Below are 20,709 nucleotides of genomic sequence, written 5' to 3'. Positions count from 1 at the left end.
AATTAATAACAAAACATTGGACTTAATCTGCACTACAGACCAAATGGACCTAATAGGTATTTACAGAACATTTCATCCAATGGCTGTGGAAAACACATTCTTCTCTTTGGTACATGGATCATTCTCAAGAATAGACTACATGTTAGCTCACAAAACAAGTCCTGAAACATTCAAAAAACTGAAATAAGATCAAACATCTTCTCTAACCACATTGGAATAAAACTAGAAATCAATAACAAGAGGAATAGTGGAAACTATACAAATATATGGAAATTAAACAATATGTTCCTGAATGAACACTGGGTCAATGAAGAAATTAAGGACATTGAAAACTGTCTTGAAACAAATAATAATGGAAACACATCATACCAAAACCTATGGGATACAGCAAAAGCAGTACTAAGAGGCAAGTTTATAGCTATACGTGCCTACATTAAAAAAGAAGAAAAACTTCAAATAAACAATGCATCTTTTTTTTTTTGGAGACGGAGTTTTGCTCTTGTTGCCCAGGCTGGAGTGCAATGGTGCAATCTCGGCTCACCACAACCTCCGCCTCCCGGGTTCAAGCGATTCTGCTGCCTCAGCCTCCCAAGTAGCTGGGATTACAGACATGTGCCGCCACGCCTGGCTAATTTTGTTTTTTTAGTAGAGATAGGATTTCTCCATGTTGGTCAGTCTGGTGTCAAACTCCCGACCTCACGTGATCCACCCACCTCAGCCTCCCAAAGTGCTGGAATTACAGGTGTTAGCCACCGCACCCGGCCTAAACAATGCATCTTAAAGAACTAGAAAATCAAGAGCAAGCTAAACTAAGGAAAAAAGACAGATGATCCAAATAAATAAAAGCAGAGATGAAAAAGGAGACATTACAACTGACACTGCAGAAATCCAAAGTCTCCTTAGTGCTTATTATGAGCAAGTATATGCCAATAAATTGAAAACATCTAGAAGAAATGGATAAATTCCTAGACATATATAACCTACCAACATTGAACAATGAAGAAATCAAAAACCTGAACATACCAATAACAAGTAATGAAATTGAAGCTGTAATAAAAAGTCTAATAGAGAAAAGCCTAGGACCTGATGGCTTCACTGCTGAATTCTATCAAACATTTAAAGAACTAATACCAATCTTACTGAAACTATTCTGAAAAACAGAGGAAAAGGGAGTATTTCCAAATTCATTATATGAGGCCAGTATTACTCTGATACCCAAACCAAAGACATTCCAAAAAAAAAGTACCTAGAGGCTTGATATGGTGTGGCTCTGTGCCCCCACCCAAATCTCACCTTGTAGCTCCCATAATTCCCACATATTACGGGAGGCACCCAGTGGGAAATGACTGAATTATGGGGGTGGGTCTTTCCTGTGCCGTTCTCCTGATAGTGAATGAGTCTCACAAGATCTGATGGTTTTAAAAACAGGAGTCTCCCTGCACAAGTTCTCTTTCTGCCTGCCACCATCCACGTAAGATGGGACTTGCTCCTTCTTGCCTTCTGCCATGACTGTGAAGCCTCCCCAGCCATGTGGAACTGTAAGTCCAATTAAACCTCTTTCTTTTTAAAATTGCTCAGTCTCAGGTATGTCTTTGTCAGCAACATGAAAACGAACTAATACAAGGCTAATATTCTTTTGAATACTAAATAAAAAAGAATACCTCTAGTATTCTTTTTTTTTTGGTATGTCATTAGTTTTGGTATCAGAATAATACTGGCCTTATACAATGAATTTTGATAACTATTGAGGCAAAAGTCCTCAATAAAATACTAGCAAACTGAATTCAACAATACATTAAAAAGATCATTAATCATGACCATGTACCCTGGGGTACAAGGGTGGTTCAACATATACAAATCCCATCCTGGCTAACACGGTGAAACCCTGTCTCTACTAAAAATACAAAAAATTAGCCAGGCGTGGTGGTGGGCGCCTGTAGTCCCAGCTACTCGGGAGGCTGAGGCAGGAGAAAGGCGTGAACCCAGGAGGGGGAGCTTGCAGTGAGCTGAGATCGTGCCACTGCACTCCAGCCTGGGCGACAGCGAGACTCTGTCTCAAAAAACAAACAAACAAACAAACAAAAAATATATATATACAAATCAATCAATGTGATACATCATATCAACGGAATGGAAGGCAAAAACCATATGCGCATTTCAATTGACGCTGAAAAAGCATCTGATAAAATTCAACATTCCTTCAATGTTTACATGTCATTTAAATCCACGAGACCAGATTACTAAAAAAGGATTCAAGATTAAGAGGAAGTGTGACACCTTTTTCAAAAATGTTAAACACACATTGACACCCTCCCCATACACATACACACACACACAGAATAACTATATATATCGATGTGTATATAACTTCATCTACAGAGGAGTGGTATTATGGTGCTTTTATGTTGTTTTTTGGCTGACCATATATTTCTGTTTTTTTAAAAACAGCATATGTTACTATGATAGGCAGAATAATGGCCTCCCAAACATGTCCATGTCCGAGTCCCTGGAACCTATGCATATGTTATGTTATATGGCAAATAGGGAATTAAAGTTGCAGATGGAACTAAAGTTGCTAATCAGCTGACAAGGTAAAAAGATTATCTTAGATTATCCAGGTGGACCCAATGTAATCACCAATGTCCTCTAATATGAAAGTGGGAGGTAGAAATGAATAGCAGAGTGACATCATGTGAGGATTCAATCCACTCTTCAGGTCTTTGAAGTTGAAGTAAAAGGGCCATGAACCAAGGAATGAGGACAATGTATAGAAGATGGTAAAGGCAAGGAAACTGATTCTCTTCTAGATCCTCCAGGATGGAACAAAGATCTACTGACACCTTGATTTTACCCTCGTGAGACCAGTGTCAGACTTCTGACCAATAGAACTGTAAGATAATAAATTTGTGTTAAGACACTAAGTTTGTGGTAATCTGTTACTGGAGCCATAGGAAACTAATACAGTTCTATGGTAAGAAAAAGTAACCAAAAAAATCTTTTTTAAAAGATAAAATTCAGAATTTTTAAAATTTAATAAGAAATGCCTAATAACTACTCATGATTTAATTATTACCTTTGCCATAACCTGTAACTTGCTTCCTTTTGCATTTAGATTTCTTCCTAACATCAGAGTCAAATTTGATGAATCCTTAATTTTACCAGTTATTGTGACTATCAGTGTTACATTCAATGCATTTATATGTCAGTTTCTAAATTAGACATAAAGCCAGCATATATACTAAAAAAATTTAGTAAAAAGAATTATGTGCAAGGTGAAATAAGCAATAATCACATTTTACCGTTTCTTCCATGCACAGATATTTTATCAGAATCATGTTAAATTTGAAGTTCAAAAGTAGTCTGAAATAATATGATATATATGAGATAGTAACCATTTTTGAGCATGGTAGATTTTTTTAAACTATATATATGCTATAATAAAAATTAGGTGTCTGCAGTGCATATCCTTCACATTTTTGCTGACAAATGCCTACTCAGTTCAAATAGCACCTCCTCAGAGATACATCTTCCCCCACCGTCTCCAGGCAGTTAAATGTTCTATTCAATGCTCCACAGTCTTTTGTTCCCATCTCAAAAATAGTATTTGTCTTCTTGTTTTCTAATTTATCTATTTATAGACCGCTCCTTACCAATTCTCACTGCTCAACTCAACTGATTCTCCCAGAAAAAGGGCATATTTCCTCAGAAACTATCACAGTGCCTGGCACACAGTAACCTTCCAATTTTTTTTTTAGGTTCATGAATATATAGTCCATCTACTCTATGTTAATCTACTAAACTATAAAGAAAAGTTTGGGTAACAATCTTAACCTGTGTGACTGAAGGACCTTTACTAAAACATTTTGGCTTCTAAGTTTCCTGTTTTGAATCAAGGCATCTTTGACAAGCAACCAACCTTCCAAACAGAAAAACGGTAAGATAAGCTTGCAAGGAATCAAAACTCAGTAACAAAAGCTTTACTACATGAAATTATGTCCATTTATAATAATGTAAGCAAATATTCTCTAAATATTCTAGATTGCTTTAACATTTAAAACAGTGGTTTCTTATAACAATTTAATTGCAATCTTTCTCAGAAAATCCACACCAACTGTCTGATAAGCTTATGATTTATACTGCAGGTTTTATCATAATTAGGATTACAGTACTCTGCCTTCTGATGCCAATACAAATCTTAAAAGGACTTTAAGTGAAAAGAAAGAACGAGAAAAAGGATGATACCATCTTACTCCAGTTCTTTTGCCAAAACCAAAAAGCTATCCAGATGTATGTAATTCTGGATTTGACAGCCTCAAACTTCTTCCCAGGGGACTAATTTTCTTGCTTCCCCCCAACTCTTTGGAGCATCTGAATGGCAAGCAGCAGCTGCTACCTTCTACTGAGTGTTTATCATGTGTGAGGCATCGTGCACGCATTTTTTCAGCTAATCCTCACAACAATCTTACAGTGGATGACATCCTATTTTAAAGGTGAGGCTCAACAGCATAAGGCTGATTCACCAAGGCCTCAGAACTAGTGGCAGAACCTGGAAAAAACTATGGATTTCACAAATCCAGATTTATATGGTGTCGACTCTAGAGAAAATAAAATAATCCTGTATATCTGAATACGCCTGATTATGGCTGGCTATTTATCTTTTTATTTATTTATTTTTTGCTTAGGCCAAAATGAAAAATTAGTTTCTATTTCCTGTGCTAAGTTTTTATCAGTAGGAGATCTCGATGTGTTAGGTGACAGAACAGACCACATTTTAAAATGTTTTCTGCTCCACAGACAATAATTCACTCCTGATAACTAAGTTCATAATATATTTAACCCCATGAATTTATCCAATCAACCAGATTTTAAAGCAGCCCATAAATTTTTTAAGAGCCAATATAACTCAGCCTTGTATGAGCAGCTTTCTACCTTTATATACTGTCACAGGCAGAACAGACTAATTCCACTAAAATGGCAAAATTATGTAAGTAGAGAGAAGGATTATTTCCTACCTGCTCATGTAACTCAGCATCTTTTCCTGCTTTCTCATAGGAAGAAATCAAAGAACTAGATCAATAATCGAATCAGCTTTGGGCCCTAGGTTTTTGTGGGGCCATGTCTCAGTCCACCCAAGGTCCCCTCGGATTGCCCAGAGAGGCACTCGGACCTGGAGCTGTGAGCAGAATGAATACCTTCCAAGACCAGAGTGGCAGCTCCAGTAATAGACAATCCCTTTTGAGGGGTAGTGATGCATGGAGGGACTTGGAGTTTGCTATTGGTGGAGTTCTCCAGGCTGAACAGCAAATTAAAGATAACTTGCGAGAGGTCAAAGCTCAGATTCACAGTTGCATAACCCATCACCTGGAACGTCTTAGAAGCCATGAGGTGTGACTAAATGAACAGGTGGACCTCATCTATCAGCTTAAAGAGGAGACACTTCAACAGCAGGCTCAGCAGCCCTACTGGTTATCAGGCCAGTTCAATTGCCTTATTCATCAACTGGAGTGTACCCAAAACAAAGATCTAGCCAATCAAGAATCTGTGTGCCTGGAGAGACTGGGCAGTTTGACCCTTAAGTATGAAGATTCAAATGTCCTACTCTTTGAAGCTGACACAACTGCTCTGTGCCAGACCATCACCACATTTAGGTGTCTCAAAACAATTCAAATTCCTGAGCATTTGATGGCTTATGCTAGTTCATCAAATATCGGGCCCTTCCTGGAGGAGAGGCTATATCCCAATGCCAGAGCAGAAGTCAGCATCCAGTATTGCAGCTATCCCTCTCAGCAAATGGCTCCTTGGAAGCAAACCTGCCAGTGGTCATTAGGCTCCTTACATACCCAGCACCAACCCCCAGGACTGGCTCACCAAAAAGCAGACCTTGGAGAATAGTCAGACTTCTTCCAGAGCCTGCAATTTCTTTAGTAATGTCTGGGGAAACCTAAAGGGCTTAGAGAACTTGCTCCTCAAGAGTCAGCAACAGGAAGTTCCTGAAAAACCAAGTTATCAAAAGTGTAACAGCCATTCCACTGCTAGTTCTTTCTCCATTGAAATGGAAAAGGTTGAAGATCTAGAGCTTCCTGATCAAGATGAGATGAACCTATCAGATTGGCTAGTGACTCCCCAGGAATCCCATAAGCTGAGGAAGCCCGAGAATGGTAGTCATGAAACCAGTGAGAAGTTTAAGCTCTTGTTCCAGTCCTATAATGTGAATGATTGGTTTGTCAAGACTGACTCCTGTACCAACTGTCAGGGAAACCAGTCCAAAGGTATGGAGTTGGAAAACGTGGGCAATCTGAAGTGCCTGCATGACCACTTGGGGGCCAAGAAACCATTGTACACCCCCAGCATGGTTACAGAGGATTGGCTTGTCCAGAACCATCAGGACCCATGAAAGGTAGAGGAGGTGTGCAGAGCTAATGAGCCCTGCACAAGCTTTGCAGAGTGCATGTATGATGAGAATTGTGAGGAGAAGGCTCTGTATAAGTGGCTTCTGAACAAAGAAGGAAAGGATAAAAATAGGATGCCCATGGAACCCAAACCTGAGCCTGAGAAACATAAAGATTCCCTGAATATGTGGCTCTGTCCTTCTAGTAAAGAAGTAATAGAACTAAAGCACCAAAGTCAATGGTTTCTTCTAGAATTGCTGGTTCCTTCTAGAATTGTTGATTCCTTCCAAGTCATAAAGAACAGCACCTTATCAGGCCCCCATACAAGAAGTAAGTCCTAAGAAAGTGCCTAATACTGAAGACAAAGCTGGCAAACAAAAGCTAAAAAGCCCCATGAGCACTTCCTGGTGTTCCTTTAACACAGCTGACTGGGTCCTGTTCGGAAAGAAGATAGGCAACCTCAGTCAGCTATCCTCTGGAGAAGACAAGTGGCTGCTTCGAAAGAAGGCCTAGGAAGTATTACTTAATTCACCTCTACAGGAGGAATATAACTTCCCCCCAGACCATTATGGCCTCCCTGCAGTTTGTGATCTCTTTGCCTGTACGCAGCTTAAAGTTGATAAAAAGAAGTGGTTATATCGAACTCCTCTACAGATGTGAAGGAATGGACAAGAGTTGAGCAGCCTTTCTGCTGATTATCACACATCATGAGCTGAGTGACTGTGGCTTGCCAAATCATTGTGTTTCTGGGTCTGACCAGTTTGCTTAGTTCTTGTCCTGCCTAATTTTGAACTAGTAAAGCGAAGTGAGTCATCAGATTATGAGTTACTGTTTAAAAGAAAAATGTTGTTTATTGATGCTGAGCTGATTCAGTTCCTTCCTTCTTATAGAAGTGTTAATTCACCCCCACACCAGAAATGCAGCATCTTTATGGATATGTCTTTTTCACAAGCCTCCAAGGCTCCTTAGATCGGGTCATTACTAAAAGTACATTAAAACACTCAAGTTTTAAAAATGAAATATTTCTGTAATCAAAGTGTATTAATGTATTCTAAAGCTAGTAAACTGCCCTAACATTTAATTGCCCTATAGATGCTTCTCTAGCTGTGGGTTTTCTTCTGTTAGTGGTCTGAAATAATGATTTTCCTATTCTATTAATATACAGTGTATTTTGCACAAAAAATTAACCTGGCCAATAGTGATTACCAAAATATATATTAATAATCTTGGCAACTTTTGACATTAATTACCAAACATTTTAGACTACATGTTCTAAATTATTCTTCACTTGAAAGAAACTCAGCTACTGCAAATTTTGTCTTTCTTTCTTTCTGTAAATGTTATTAAAATATCCAGTGAGCTCTTTTAGAAGGGCTCAGTATTATTTCAAGACTATTTTTGAGGTAGTTCTAGCCTTTTAAAATATTCTACACACCTGCGGGGTTCAAAAGAACCCTAGTACCGACTAAGCAAATAGGCAAAAGACATGTTGGAAATGTAGTATAGTACTTGAACCATTCACTATCATAGGGATTATTGGTGCATCCTGGGTAATGGAAGCGGAGCTTGACACCTGGTGCTTTTAACTAGGGATAAAGTCGTCCTCTCACTGTAAGTATAGTATACCTGTACCTCCAAAAGTGACATTTTAGTGAACACGCCATTTTCAACACTTGTGCCTTGGGGTGTTCATTGAAGCTTTATGAAAACTACTGATGTTTTCTCAATCTCCTTAAAGTTATGTCCATGCTTTAAAATGTCTCTGTAGGAGAGAAGTGGGGTTTATACTGTTTTTAAATTCTCTAAGATATATTTGCTGCTTTCCAGACTTTGAAACTATTAAGCTTCTTAACTGCCTTTTATTGAAAACTTCTGGGGAAACTTCATGGTCCCACAGTGTCATTGCCATACAGCTTCACTAGAGTTCTCTGAACCACAGCTGAAAGAGCTTTGTATTATTTTTTAATTCCCTCCCCAGACATCATATAGAACTATTATAATAATGGTGGTGGGCAAAAAACAATGTAAGAAGCCTTTCCATTAACTTAAGTTGCACCTAACTCTGTAGTTTCTTTTTTGAGGCCAAACACACTGTATTTTACATTGTCAAATATAATTTACGTTAATCACTATGTTAATGAGTATGTAAAACATTATTTTGCATTGATGAATTTTGTACCTGCCTCCATTAAAAGCATAACAGCCATAAAATAATAATAATCAAATCAAAATGTTTCAATTAATTTTCATGATTCCTGAGAATATGGCTTCATCCTACAATTTGTAAGCTAAGCACTACCAAAATACAAGAGAAATTCCCCAGCTTTACAAGATTCAGTAAGATATCTCAAAAGTAGGCCATATCTAGTGTATTAGTCTGATTTCAGGCTGCTGATAAAGACATACCCGAGACTGGGTAATTTATACAGGAAAAAGGGTTTAATGGACTTACAGTTCTATGTGGCTGAGGAAGCCTCACAATCATGGCGGAAGGCAAGGAGGAGCAAGTCATGTCTTACATGGATGGCAGCAAGCAAAGAGAGAGTTTGTGCAGGGAAACTCCCATTTTTAAAACCAACAGATTTCATAAGACTCATTCACTATCATGAGAACAGCACAGGAAAGACCTGTCCCCATAATTCAATCACCTCCCACCAGGCTCCTCCCATGACACATGGGGATTGTGGGAGTTACAATTCAAGATGAGATTTGGGTAGAGACACAGCCAAACCATATCAGTTATCTTTGTATTTATAGCACAATTATTTGCTCACAGAATTAATGAATGTATGCCATAATTCTGCATGGGTCAATAACTCCACTACACTGATTACTCAGTTAATTGATGTTTTTAAAATGTACATTTTTTTTCTAGATTTTACAGTAATATATTTTAAGGACTTTCTTTTTAAACTGATTTCCATATATGGATATTTTCCTTCATTAAAAATTTGCTCAGCAGCAGCCAGTCTGACTTGGGATATTTATCTTGAAATTGATCCAATGAATATTCTCAATTTCAATAACTACTCTGGCAAGAAAAAGCATACAGAATTTCCAAAATCAATACAGTAGATCAGCGTCTGCAGCACAGCACAATTCGTACAGGCAATGCAGTGTTGTACCAAGTGTTTCCATTTCTCAATGCTAATCGCTTTTGATTTGAAGATAAGCTGTCAAATGCCATTAATCTGTTTACCATATTCCACCCCCTCACCACAGAAGGCTTTATTTTCTCTTTTTCAAATAATTTCAGGAAATTTTTGTAGAGCAGGATGACTTCTTAAATAAGCAACTTTTAAATAGGTTTTAAATAGGTCATCATGAGTTAAAAGTAATAAAGAATGAATACCGAATTCATGAAGGGATTCTCTAAAGTTCTCTGTCCACTTTACTTTTTATCACTTTTCCAGTAAGATTCAGATTTCCCAGTTTCTACTTTTAGGCTTAAATGTGCTTGAGAAGTCTCTATTTTTCTAAATTCCATCACCATTAAATGTTTTGATTCCCACTGCTACCACCCTATTTCAAATCTAGACTTGAACTAGGAAGCTCTGAGACCAACTATGGAACCTGGGTAATTTCTCATATTCTCAAAGTTCCTTCACTTACAAAATGAAAACATTAAGATCTACGTATTAAGGTCATGGTGAGTATGAATGAGTATGCATGAGAGAGCCCGGCTGGCATCAAGCAGGTGTTAATCACCTCTAAGAAACGTTCCTCTTTTCTCTCTCCCTCCTCAGTCCTCCTTTCAGACTTCACAGCAAGACTCATTCTGAAAGGTGAATGTGATCTCCTTACCCTCCTATTCAAATTCCTCCAAAAGTTCACTGTACCCTAGGACAGTGGTTCTCAAAGTGTAGTCCCCAGGCCAGCAGCACCTCTTGCGCTTGCCTTTCCAAAATTCCTCTAAGAAGAGTTTACTATCTTCCAAACCTGCCACTTTCCCAACCCCAAGATTTAACTCATCTTTTACGTCCTTCCCCCTCTATGATATCTCTCCTATACTACCCCAGTTTAAAATCTTTCCTGACCATTCCAGTCTCTAGGACTTTTTCTGACCTCTAATTCCAATTATTTCTGAATACAAAGAGTCTTCATCTTACAATCGGGTCTGTGTCTGGATAAACCCACTGTAAAGTCAAAAAATCTTTAACTGAACCATTGTGTAAGTGTAGGACTGTACTAAGGTGAAAATCTGCAGAGGTCACAAACTAGTTGCACCTGGCCCATCAACAGAAGGTGTGTGTTAACTAAATTGGTTGCAAGTAACATTAAAAATCAAGAAAAATTACGTAAAAATACAGATCTTTGGCCTGTGTTGGAGAAAATCGGATCTGCGTTTGAGAGACCCCCATTCCCACATGGCAACAATCAGCTAAATGGTAAACGTTTCATTCTAAATAAAGGTTTTCTTTTGACATCTTCAAATTCTCAAAAGGTGATTTACATTTCTTATGGTTACGTAACTTTTCATGCTTGTTTTGTCTCTCCTAATAGAATACAGCCCTTAAAATACCCGTCCTTGTCTTTGACTTTTTAAAAACCTCTTGTTACCCTGAACACAAACCGGTATTTAGTGCAAAATTATTCTAAAAGAATATTCTGAACATTGTAGACAACCGCAAAACGCTGAATAATCCACACAGTTTTTCTGGAAACTTTTGGCTTTCTACCAAGTTGATAAAGTTTTATTAGTTCACGTTTTCCAAACATATGGATTAGGGTACAACTCTTAAGACAGATAATAAAAAATTTTTATAGTATTTTGGTTTAGGTCGTCTTTCATTTTCTAATGAGAAATACATATGAAGACAGCATGCCCTCTGCTGAAAGAGATTTAGCCCCTGCCCGGCACAGCATGTGACAGAACCTAGATACCGTTTGTAACTTTTAGTTTGAATCCAACTTTTACATCCTGGATTTTATTTCCCGGAAAAGAGTTTCAATTTCACTCTTTGGTAGGAGTCACAGTGGCTTTCTCTGACGCGGCCTCAGGTTAACCATTTACCGGGTTTGGCAGCGACAAGGGATGAGCCACCTTAACAAAGCTGCCTTGCTGTGGCTCAAAGATAACCTGAGAAACCTAACCAAGATGAGAATTTTAAAACACTGTTTACGTACAGGACCTTTCTTTGTTAAACCTTCCATTTGAACCCACTTGCCAACTCCTGCCTGTCCACACATATCCGCACCTCTAACATCAATATTAGGAGAATATTCGATAATACTCTCCTTTTCCTTCCCCTACCCCAAATCCTCCAGGGGGCGCCCCGGAGGACCGCGCTGGCCCCCCAGGCGGGAGGGCGGACCTAGGCGGGAGCCCGGTCCCGACTCCCGGACGCCGCGCGCACTCCCCATACTCACCCGCCCGAAGTCACGGAAGTGCCACCTGACCCCGCCCCTTCCGCCGGATCCTCCCACGCAGGCGCAGCGCCGACTGTGGGCGTGTGGGGCCCGGGGCTCTCCTGGGGCCGGGTGGCGGCGCAGTGCGTGGCGAAGGTCCCTGTGGACGTGGCCGCGCAGTTCCGGCGTGTGGCGGAGAGGGAGTGAGCGTGAAGGTCTCCTGGCCTGCGGCAGGCTGCGAAAGCTCTGCGCTGGGAAGTTCTCTGGCGGGGAAGGGGAGCGGAGGGCGGTTTACGGCCTTTGGGCTAGGTTTTGACCTTTTTAAGGTCCACATGGAATCTTTCGCCTCCGAAGTTCGAGGGTAACTTTCGTTTCTTCCTGGCCTTCGCGACACCCTCGAGTCGGACGGAGGCCGAGTCCTGCCCTCACCCCCGGCAGCCTGCGGCGGCCGGGACCCACGGAGGCCCTTCTTCCGCTCCTTGGAAACTTAAAATGTGGGGTGAGGGAGAGACGCGTTACGTTTGACAGACCGGTGAAATTAAAGACACTCAAGCTTCTCAAAGTGATTTGAAGAAATGCTCAGCGTTCGGCCGAAATATAGTTTTAAGTTTTTAAACCATGGCATGGTTTTTAAAGGCTGAAGGACCCACAATTTTTTTCTCTTAAAAGGCACCCAATTCATTTTGATTAATGTTTCTTAACATGCACCCAAAGCCAGGACTCGGGCTCACTGCTGCAGGGATGTCTTTGGGAAGTCCCGAGGGGGGAAAGGCGCGCAAGCCTGAAATGGAGATGAAAATAAACAGGCATAATGTTTGCTACCTCACTGCGTGGGCGGAGTGGTAACTAATTTTTTAAAAACGTCTTAGATGACGTATAAGTAGTAAAGCCGTTGTATGCTAATCTAGAATTTTTGAGAAAAACTTAATCACCCAAATGTTTGCTATAATGTGATAAAGATAGCATCCATCGGCAGTAGCCAGGATCAAATTATGACGAGTAGATATGGTTATAAATGGGGGCCATGGAGTATAATTAGTATATGAAACCAAGATGTCAGTCCTCACACAGAATTTGTGTAATGATATGCATTTGGGAGGCTTCAGGCCTTTTCAGTTATTTGATACAGGTTGATTCTTACTGAATACAGAATAATAAAAAATGAATTACTGGTCTCACCATTTTCATTATTACTATTTGGACCAAAAGACTACCACTTTTACTCCAAAGAGTGATTGTAGACTCAATAGCCAATGACAGAAAATTAAGCACAAGTCTAAATGAAGCCCAGGATCTAGTGGAAAGAACATAGAATCAGACCTTTCAAATCTCAGCCTATTGAACACAAACAGAATGAGAGTTCTTGAGACGGTTTACTTCGTTTCTTTAAACTTGGCGTTGCTCATCTGAACAATTGTTTTGGTAAGGGTTACGTTTCATGAAAGCTCAGTTTGTGCTACCTTAGAAGTGAAGAAGTTTGTTAGTTTTAAAATTGAGTTAATCCTTACCTGGTTTTCATTCTATAAACTCTAAAACACTTTCATGCATGTCACTTTTTTATTCAGAAGTTTTCTAAACAGTACAGCTTAGGGAACACATTTCCATGGAACATTAGTCTCTTGCAAAATGTTAATAGATGCTTCATGGGAAAAAAATTGCTAGCATCACCAATACTGGCGAAAATATGAACCTGTCATTATGAGGCTATGGGAAATACACCTTTGTAGCGCTCTTGCCAAAAATGTTTAACCTGAATCTGATTGTGAGGAAACACTCAGATAAATTCTGAATGTGATTTGTTTGGACTTTGCAATAAGGTTAATAAGGAAGACAAGAAAAAAAAGGCAGGAGGACCGATCTACATTAAAGACAGCTGTCACTAGATAGCCTAAAGGATTTAAAAAATGTGAACCTGGGCCGGGCGCAGTGGTTCACGCCTGTAATCCCAGCACTTTGGGACGCCGAGGCGGGTGGATCACGAGGTCAAGAGATTGAAACCATCCTGGCCAACGTGGTGAAACCCTATGTCTACTAAAAATACAAAAATGAGCTGGGTGTGGTGGCCCGTGCCTGTAAGTCCTAGCTACTCCGGAGGCTGAGGCAGGAGAATCGCTTGAACCCGGGAGGCAGAGGTTGCAGTGAGTCGAGATTGCACCACTGCACTCCAGCCTGGCGACAGAGACTCCAGTCTCAACAAAACAACAACAACAACAAAAACGGTTTGTAGTTTCAGGTGAATAGTATATGAATGTTCTTTTAATTCGTCTATAGATTTGAAAATTTCAAAATAAATAGTTGAGGACAAATTGTAGCTAGCAATGCTGGAAACCCATTTCTGCCTCCCAGCAGGTGGCAGCAAATTAATACTCCATAACGTAACAAGAAAATCATTGCAATTTCTTCGTCTTGGTAAATGTTTTGGATGTTGCAGACTGGCTTTTTTTAGGGATAGGAGCCAAAAGAATATTGTTGCCAGATTATGGATGTTTATGTTAATTTATCAACTAGTTGGGAAAGTACTTATTCTTCATTACTCATCTCTCACAGAACCAAAAGTCTATTTGTAAGCTCTTTTGTTGGAATAACAGTCAAGCTCATGTTACCTTCATAAACACTCTCCATAACCATTAACTGGCTAATAACTATCAATACAACATTTCAAAGTTTATGAAATACAACCGAAGTATTCTCAGAGGGAAATTTGTAGTTTTTTCATGCTTTTATTAGACAAGAAGAAAAAAAATCAGTGATCTAAGTCAGGATCAGCAAACTGTGGTCTACAGGCCAAGTCCAGTGCATAGTCTTCTTTTGTACAGCCTGCAAAACTCTAGAAAAACTCATTTTAAAAATAGACAAATTACTAGTATCTGGAATGAAAGAACACTAAAGATTCTACAGACATTAAAACATGGGTCTCAACCAGAGGGTTTTTTGCCCCCAGGGAACATTTGGCAATGTCCAGAGACATTTTTGGTTGTCACAGTTGGAGAGTCTGCTGTCAGAAGGCAGAGGTCAGGGAAACAGCTGAATATTCTGCAATGTACAGGACAGTCCCCCACAGCTATTTGCTGGCCTCCAATGTCGATAGTGCTGAGATTGAAAAATTCTAATTAAAACCATAAAAAAATAATATTATAAACAAATTTATACCAATAAAATCTGATAACTTAGAATAAAAAGTTTTGGGGGCCGGGCATGGTGGCTCACGCCTGTAATCCCAGCACTTTGGGAAGCCGAGGCGGGTGGATCACTTGAGGTCAGGAGTTTGAGACCAGCCATGCCAACTTGGAGAAACCCCATCTCTCCAAAAATACAAAAATTAGCTGGGCATGGTGGCACGCACCTGTAATCCCAGCTACTTGGTAGGCTGAGGCAGGAGAATCACTTGAACCTAGGAGGCAGAAGTTGTAGTGAGTTGAGATTGCACCACTGCACTCCAGCCTGGATGACAGCGAGACTCTGTCTCAAGAAACAAAGTTTTTTGGAAAAAAAAAAAAAAACTTATCAAAACACTGAAGAATAAATAGAAAATTTGAGTATTTGTACATCTGTTACAGAATTCGAATTCATAATTTAAAAATACAAAGAAAACCATCCACGTTAGTGAATTCTATCCAGCATTTGAAGAACACACAATGTCAATTTTATGTAAACTCAGAGAATAGAGGAGGAAGGAATAACAGCAGAACCTTCGGAAAAATCTCACAGACATTAGAGGAAAAAAAACGAACTAATATTACTCACTAATACAGATGCAAAATTCCTATAAAAAATACTGGCAAATTGAACCCAGAAAAAAATAAAATAAAATCGCCAATTGCGGTTTATCCAGAATGCAAGATTTGCCCAACATTAATAAACAATAATTTACAACATTAATAAAGGAGAAAATCTTAATAATGGCGGAAAAAGCATTTGACATATTTTATTGCTAACTCATGATGACAACAATCACAAAACTAGAAATAAAAGAGAACTTTATAAAGGACATCTATGAAAGATCAATAGCTATTATGCTTAATGGTGAAATATCCAATCCTAAGATTGGGAACAAGATAAAGCTGTTGGCTCTCATCACTTCTATTCAGCTTTGTATCAGATAGACAGTACAATAAATAGTTAAAAGAATAAAAGATAAACATTACAAAAGTGCAAAACTGTCTATTCACAGGGGTCTATGTAGAAAATCTGTTTTTCAATGCTACTAAATAAATTGTTTTTGTAGACTGTCCACGTGGAAAATCTTCAACATCTACTGGATGTTGAAGTCATGGGGTAAAAGCTCAGTATATATAAAAAAAATACTTTATATACTAGTAAGCAGCAATTGGAAAATGACAGTTAAAATATGCCATTTATAATAGTACAGATGATCCCTGACTTATGAGGGTTTGACTTACAATTTTTTTTTACTTTATAATGATGTGAAAGTGATAAACATTCAGAATGCTCCTCAGGTTACAATGGGGTTACATTAAGATAAACCCATCATAAGTTGAAAATATTAAGTTGAAAACTCCCCTACAATTTACAGTATTTTCCATTTAGGATGGGTTTATTCAGACATAACCTCATCATAAGTTGAGGAGCATCTGTATTATAAATACCTAGGAATACGTCTAATGAAAGACATGCAAGAGCTGTACTCTAAAGTGACAAAGCATTGCTTAAATGAAAGAGCTAAATAAGTGGAGAGATGTGCCATATTTATGCATACTGAACATGTGCCAAGGAGGACCATATTCTGGGTTATAAGTCTCAATTTATAAGGATGAAAATCATACAAAGTATTGTTCTCCAACAATGGAATTAGAAGTCAATAATAGGTCTTTGGAAATCTCCAAATCTCAATAATCGAAGGCACAGATTTTCCAGACTGCTGGCCTCAAAAGTTCAGATTGACACTGAAGACATTCTTCTCTGCACAGCCAAGCCAATTGATTCACATGGGAAATAATTATGGACATATTGCCACATTCTAACCAACTGCACTAACCTGGCACTGCCCTGAGATTGGGGTATGCTGGAAGCAAATGCAGACGGCTGTTATATATTTTATTGTACTAAAACAGAGTTACAGCATATTTAAAATTCATGAAATTGTTCCCATTTCTTCCTTTCCTTCCCTCACAGTCTGAAAATACTGATGGAAAATCTGGGAACAAGATTATGGGTGTAGTTGACAAAACAGAAAATCTGTTCCTGGACAGCTTTTGATGAATTTAATAAGTACAGAGATAATGAACATAGGCTACGTTTGCATAATGGCATAATAAAAATTCATTGAACAATGCTAACTATCTGGGGGAAACTACAGTTTGGAAACTGAATGTAAGATTGTGGTTCTGGCAAGATTACTCATTCTATTTAATGATTATACATGGTGTTGAAGGGGATGGGGGAAATAGTCCATTTTGTGCTGCTGTAACAGAATACCTGAGACGGGGTAATTTATAAAGATTAAAATAAACATTTACTTCTTAGAGTTCTGGGGGCTGAGAAGTGCAAGGTTGAGGGGCTCACTTCTGGTGAGGGACTTAATGCTGTGTCATTCCAGGGCAGAAAACGGAAGGGCAAGAGAGGGGAAGAGGGGCGGGTGGGGAGGGGACTGGCTTCATCCTTTTATGCGGAACTCACTCCTGTGACAACCAACTCATTCCTGTGAAGTGGCATTAATCAGTTTATGTGGGCATAGGCCTCATTACCTAATCACCTCTCAACACTGTTGCATTGGGGATCAAGCCTGTAACGTGAATTTCAGAGGACACATTCAAACCATAGCATTCCACCCCTAGCCTTCAAACTTTATGACTCCTCACCATGCAAACTACATTCATTCTATCCCAATTGTCCTAAAAGTCTTGTTCTACATCAGTTCAAAAGTCCAAAGACCAACGTCTCATGTAAATCATATATGGGTGAGATTCAAGGCACAATTCACCCTGAGGCAAATTCCTTTCCAGTTGTGAGCCTGTGAAATTTTAACAAGTTATCTACTTCCAAATATATATATATATATTTATGTATGTTGTGACAGCATAGGATAGACATTCCCATTCCAAAAGGGAAAAATAGGCAAGAAAAAAGTAACAGGACCCAAGCAAGTCTAAAATCCAATAAGAAAAACGAGTTTTACAGCTGGAGAATAATCTCTTTTGACTCCATATCCCACATCCTGGGCACACCAGGATGGGGCAGGGTCCCTAAGGCCTCGGGCACCTCCATTCCTACCGCTTTGGTGGACTGTCTACCCAGCAGTGCTCAGATCGAAATTTCATGCCTCCAGCTTTCCCAGGTTGGAGTTGCATGCTGGCAGCCCTACAGTTTTGTGGTCTTGGGAGCTGCCCCACTCTCAAGACCACTAGGCATTGACCTACTGGGCTGTCCACATTCTTTGAAATCTAGGAGGAAGTCACCATGGCCCCACAGCTCTTGGATTCTGCACATCTGCAGAATCAGCACCACATGATGCCACCAAGGCTTACCGCTTGTGTCCTCTGGAATGGCAACCTGAGCCACAGCCAGGCCTGCTTGAACCACTGCTGGGGTGACAGGATTACTACACTGGCATACAGGGAGCAGAGTCTGGAAGTGGCCCTGGGCAGCAAGCCCATGGAGGGTACCATGGGTTGTCCCCCCAAACCATTCTGTTCTAGAGCTCTGGGCCTGTGATGGAAGGGGAGCCTCAAAGATGTCTGAAATTCCTTTCAGGTCGTTCTCCATGGTCTTGATGAATATCACCTGGTTTCCTTCTAGCCATACTAACCTCTTTAGCAAATAGTGGCTTGGCCATATCCTCGGTTTTCTGTCCTAAAGATACCATTTTACTTGTGACCTGAGAAGCCAAAAGAGATGCCCCTTCATCAACTAAGACAGACCCCAAGTTTAAAGAAACAGATACTTTTCTTTAAGGGTTCAGTGCTCAGCTGACATGATAACTTCTAAATTCCTATGGCTATAAGAATAAACACACTCTTACTAAACTCCCTAACAATAGGAGCTATCAGGTAAATTATCAAGAGCCCTCATAAACTCTGATTTACAACTCAGACCACTTCAACTCTGATTGGACAGAAGACCTACCTTATAAACACACTTTCCTAATAAGTAAGTATAGACCTTAAGCAAGTTTCAGCAAGTTTATAAAGACTGTGCACAGTCTTCGTATCCTACAGTTCACCTTTTAACATGGAGCCAAATTTCACCTCATTTTAATGCTAAAACCCCACCCAAAGTGAACATGGGTTATACGTTGTATATGCCTGCCCATTGCACATGCACTCAACTCTCCACATAAATGTGTACAGCTTTTCCCCAAACCTGCTGAATATGTATGACTGTACAGGCCCTTTGAGGCATAAGGGCCAACCTTCCCTTTTCATCTTCAAAGAAGAGCACCTTCAGCACATGCCATAGACTCTTCTCAGTTTTCAAACTGATATTGCCAATAAAGCTCTCCTTTCTACCATTTAGGCATTCTGGTGGTGTTTTGGACAACACAGTCTCCATGCCCAGGCTGCAAATTTTCCTAATCTTTCTGCTCTGCTTCCCTTTCAGTATAAATTCTAAATCACCTCTCTCTCTCTCCCTCTCTCTCTCTGTGTGTGTGTGTGTGTGTGTGTGTGTGTGTGTGTGTGTGTGTGTAGCTTTCATATCTTACATTTTATTTTGCTGTATACAGTTAAACATATCCATGCAACTCCTTCAATAATTTGCTGCTTAGAAACTTCTTCCACCAGATATTTTAGTTCATCTCTTTTAAGTTCTGCCTTCCACAAAGTCCTAGGAAATGGACACAGTTCCACCACAATTTTCTGCAAAACACGGATAGCTTTTAGTCCGGTTTCCAATGCATTGTTTCTTATTTCCATCTGAGACTTCATCAGAATGGCCTTTACTGTCCATATTTCTACCAGCCTTCTGGTCATGACCACTTAAGTAATCCTTAAGAAGATTAGGCTCTCCTCACAGCTCTTGTCTTCTCACCAGAATTGCCCAATGCTCCATTCACAGAAGTCGAGGCTTTTCTATTTGCTCCTCCAAATTCTTCCAGCCTCTATTTGTTACCCAATTCCAAAGCCACATCTACATTTTCAGGTATTTGTTGTAGCAACAGCCCCACTCCTCAACACCAATTTTATGTCTTAGTCTGTTTTGTGCTTCTATAACGGAATGCCACAGACTAGGTAATTTATAAAGAAGAGAAATTATTTCTTACAGTTCTGGAAGCTGGGAAGTCCAAAATCAAGCGTCCCACACCTGGTGAGGCCTTCTTGCTCATCATTCCATGGTGGAAGGCTTGGAGGGCAAGAGAGGGAAAGAGTAGGCAAGGGAAAAGAGTAGGGCAGGGGGCTGAACTTATCCTTTCATCAGGAACTCACTCCCATGACAATTATGCACTCCTGCAATAATGGCTCCATTCATCCCTTAATGAGAGTAGAGCCCTCAGGACCCAGTCACCTCTCAAAAGTTTCACTTCTCAACACCATTGCATTGGAAATGAAGCCTCCAACACATTAACTTTGGGGAACACATTCAAATCACAGCAACCCTGCATGCTTTCTTCTACTCTCACTATTATCGTGATAAAATAACTTATTTTTTAATAGAAAGATTTCCAACATACAGATCTGTCCCACATGTATCTATTTCAAGGATTTATAAAATTAAACATTTCTCTTTCAATAGATCATTGAGAGGACTGGGGACTATAAATCACTTTTAATTTTAAAAAGTATTTTTGACCCTTAAAAAGGTTTTAAGTTACTCATCTTCACAATTATTTATTTTGACTGTCAATTATGCTTACTATAATGAGATTTTCAAATTTCACTTGGTAAATAGAGTTCACAGACCTTTCTTTCCAGAAGTTGCCTTTTTAAAAAAATAACTTTTATTTAAATGTTTTTTCAACCTTTGTCTTTTACAGTTTTTAACTTCATGTTACTTCTAATCATTCTTAAAACAATTA

At 39.4% G+C, this 20,709-nt stretch overlaps 1 protein-coding gene and 1 pseudogene across 2 annotated transcripts in view; one reads left to right on the top strand and one right to left on the bottom strand.

Annotated features, from left to right (window-relative positions):
• MMAA (metabolism of cobalamin associated A) overlaps nt 1–15,217 on the bottom strand; it is a 44,111-nt gene extending 28,894 nt beyond the window's left edge. For both annotated transcript variants that reach the window (XM_054485803.2, XM_054485804.2), the window contains exon 1: nt 11,760–15,217. The gene's annotated coding sequence lies outside the window, so the exon portion shown is untranslated. The remainder of the gene's footprint in view (nt 1–11,759) is intronic.
• LOC129035432 (nuclear receptor coactivator 4-like) lies at nt 5,176–7,049 on the top strand (annotated as a pseudogene).
• Nucleotides 15,218–20,709: the final 5,492 nt, after the last annotated feature.

This window comes from Pongo pygmaeus, chromosome 3 (assembly GCF_028885625.2).
Source record: "Pongo pygmaeus isolate AG05252 chromosome 3, NHGRI_mPonPyg2-v2.0_pri, whole genome shotgun sequence".
NCBI lineage: Eukaryota > Metazoa > Chordata > Mammalia > Primates > Hominidae > Pongo > Pongo pygmaeus.
This window is presented reverse-complemented; position numbering and strand designations above follow the sequence as displayed.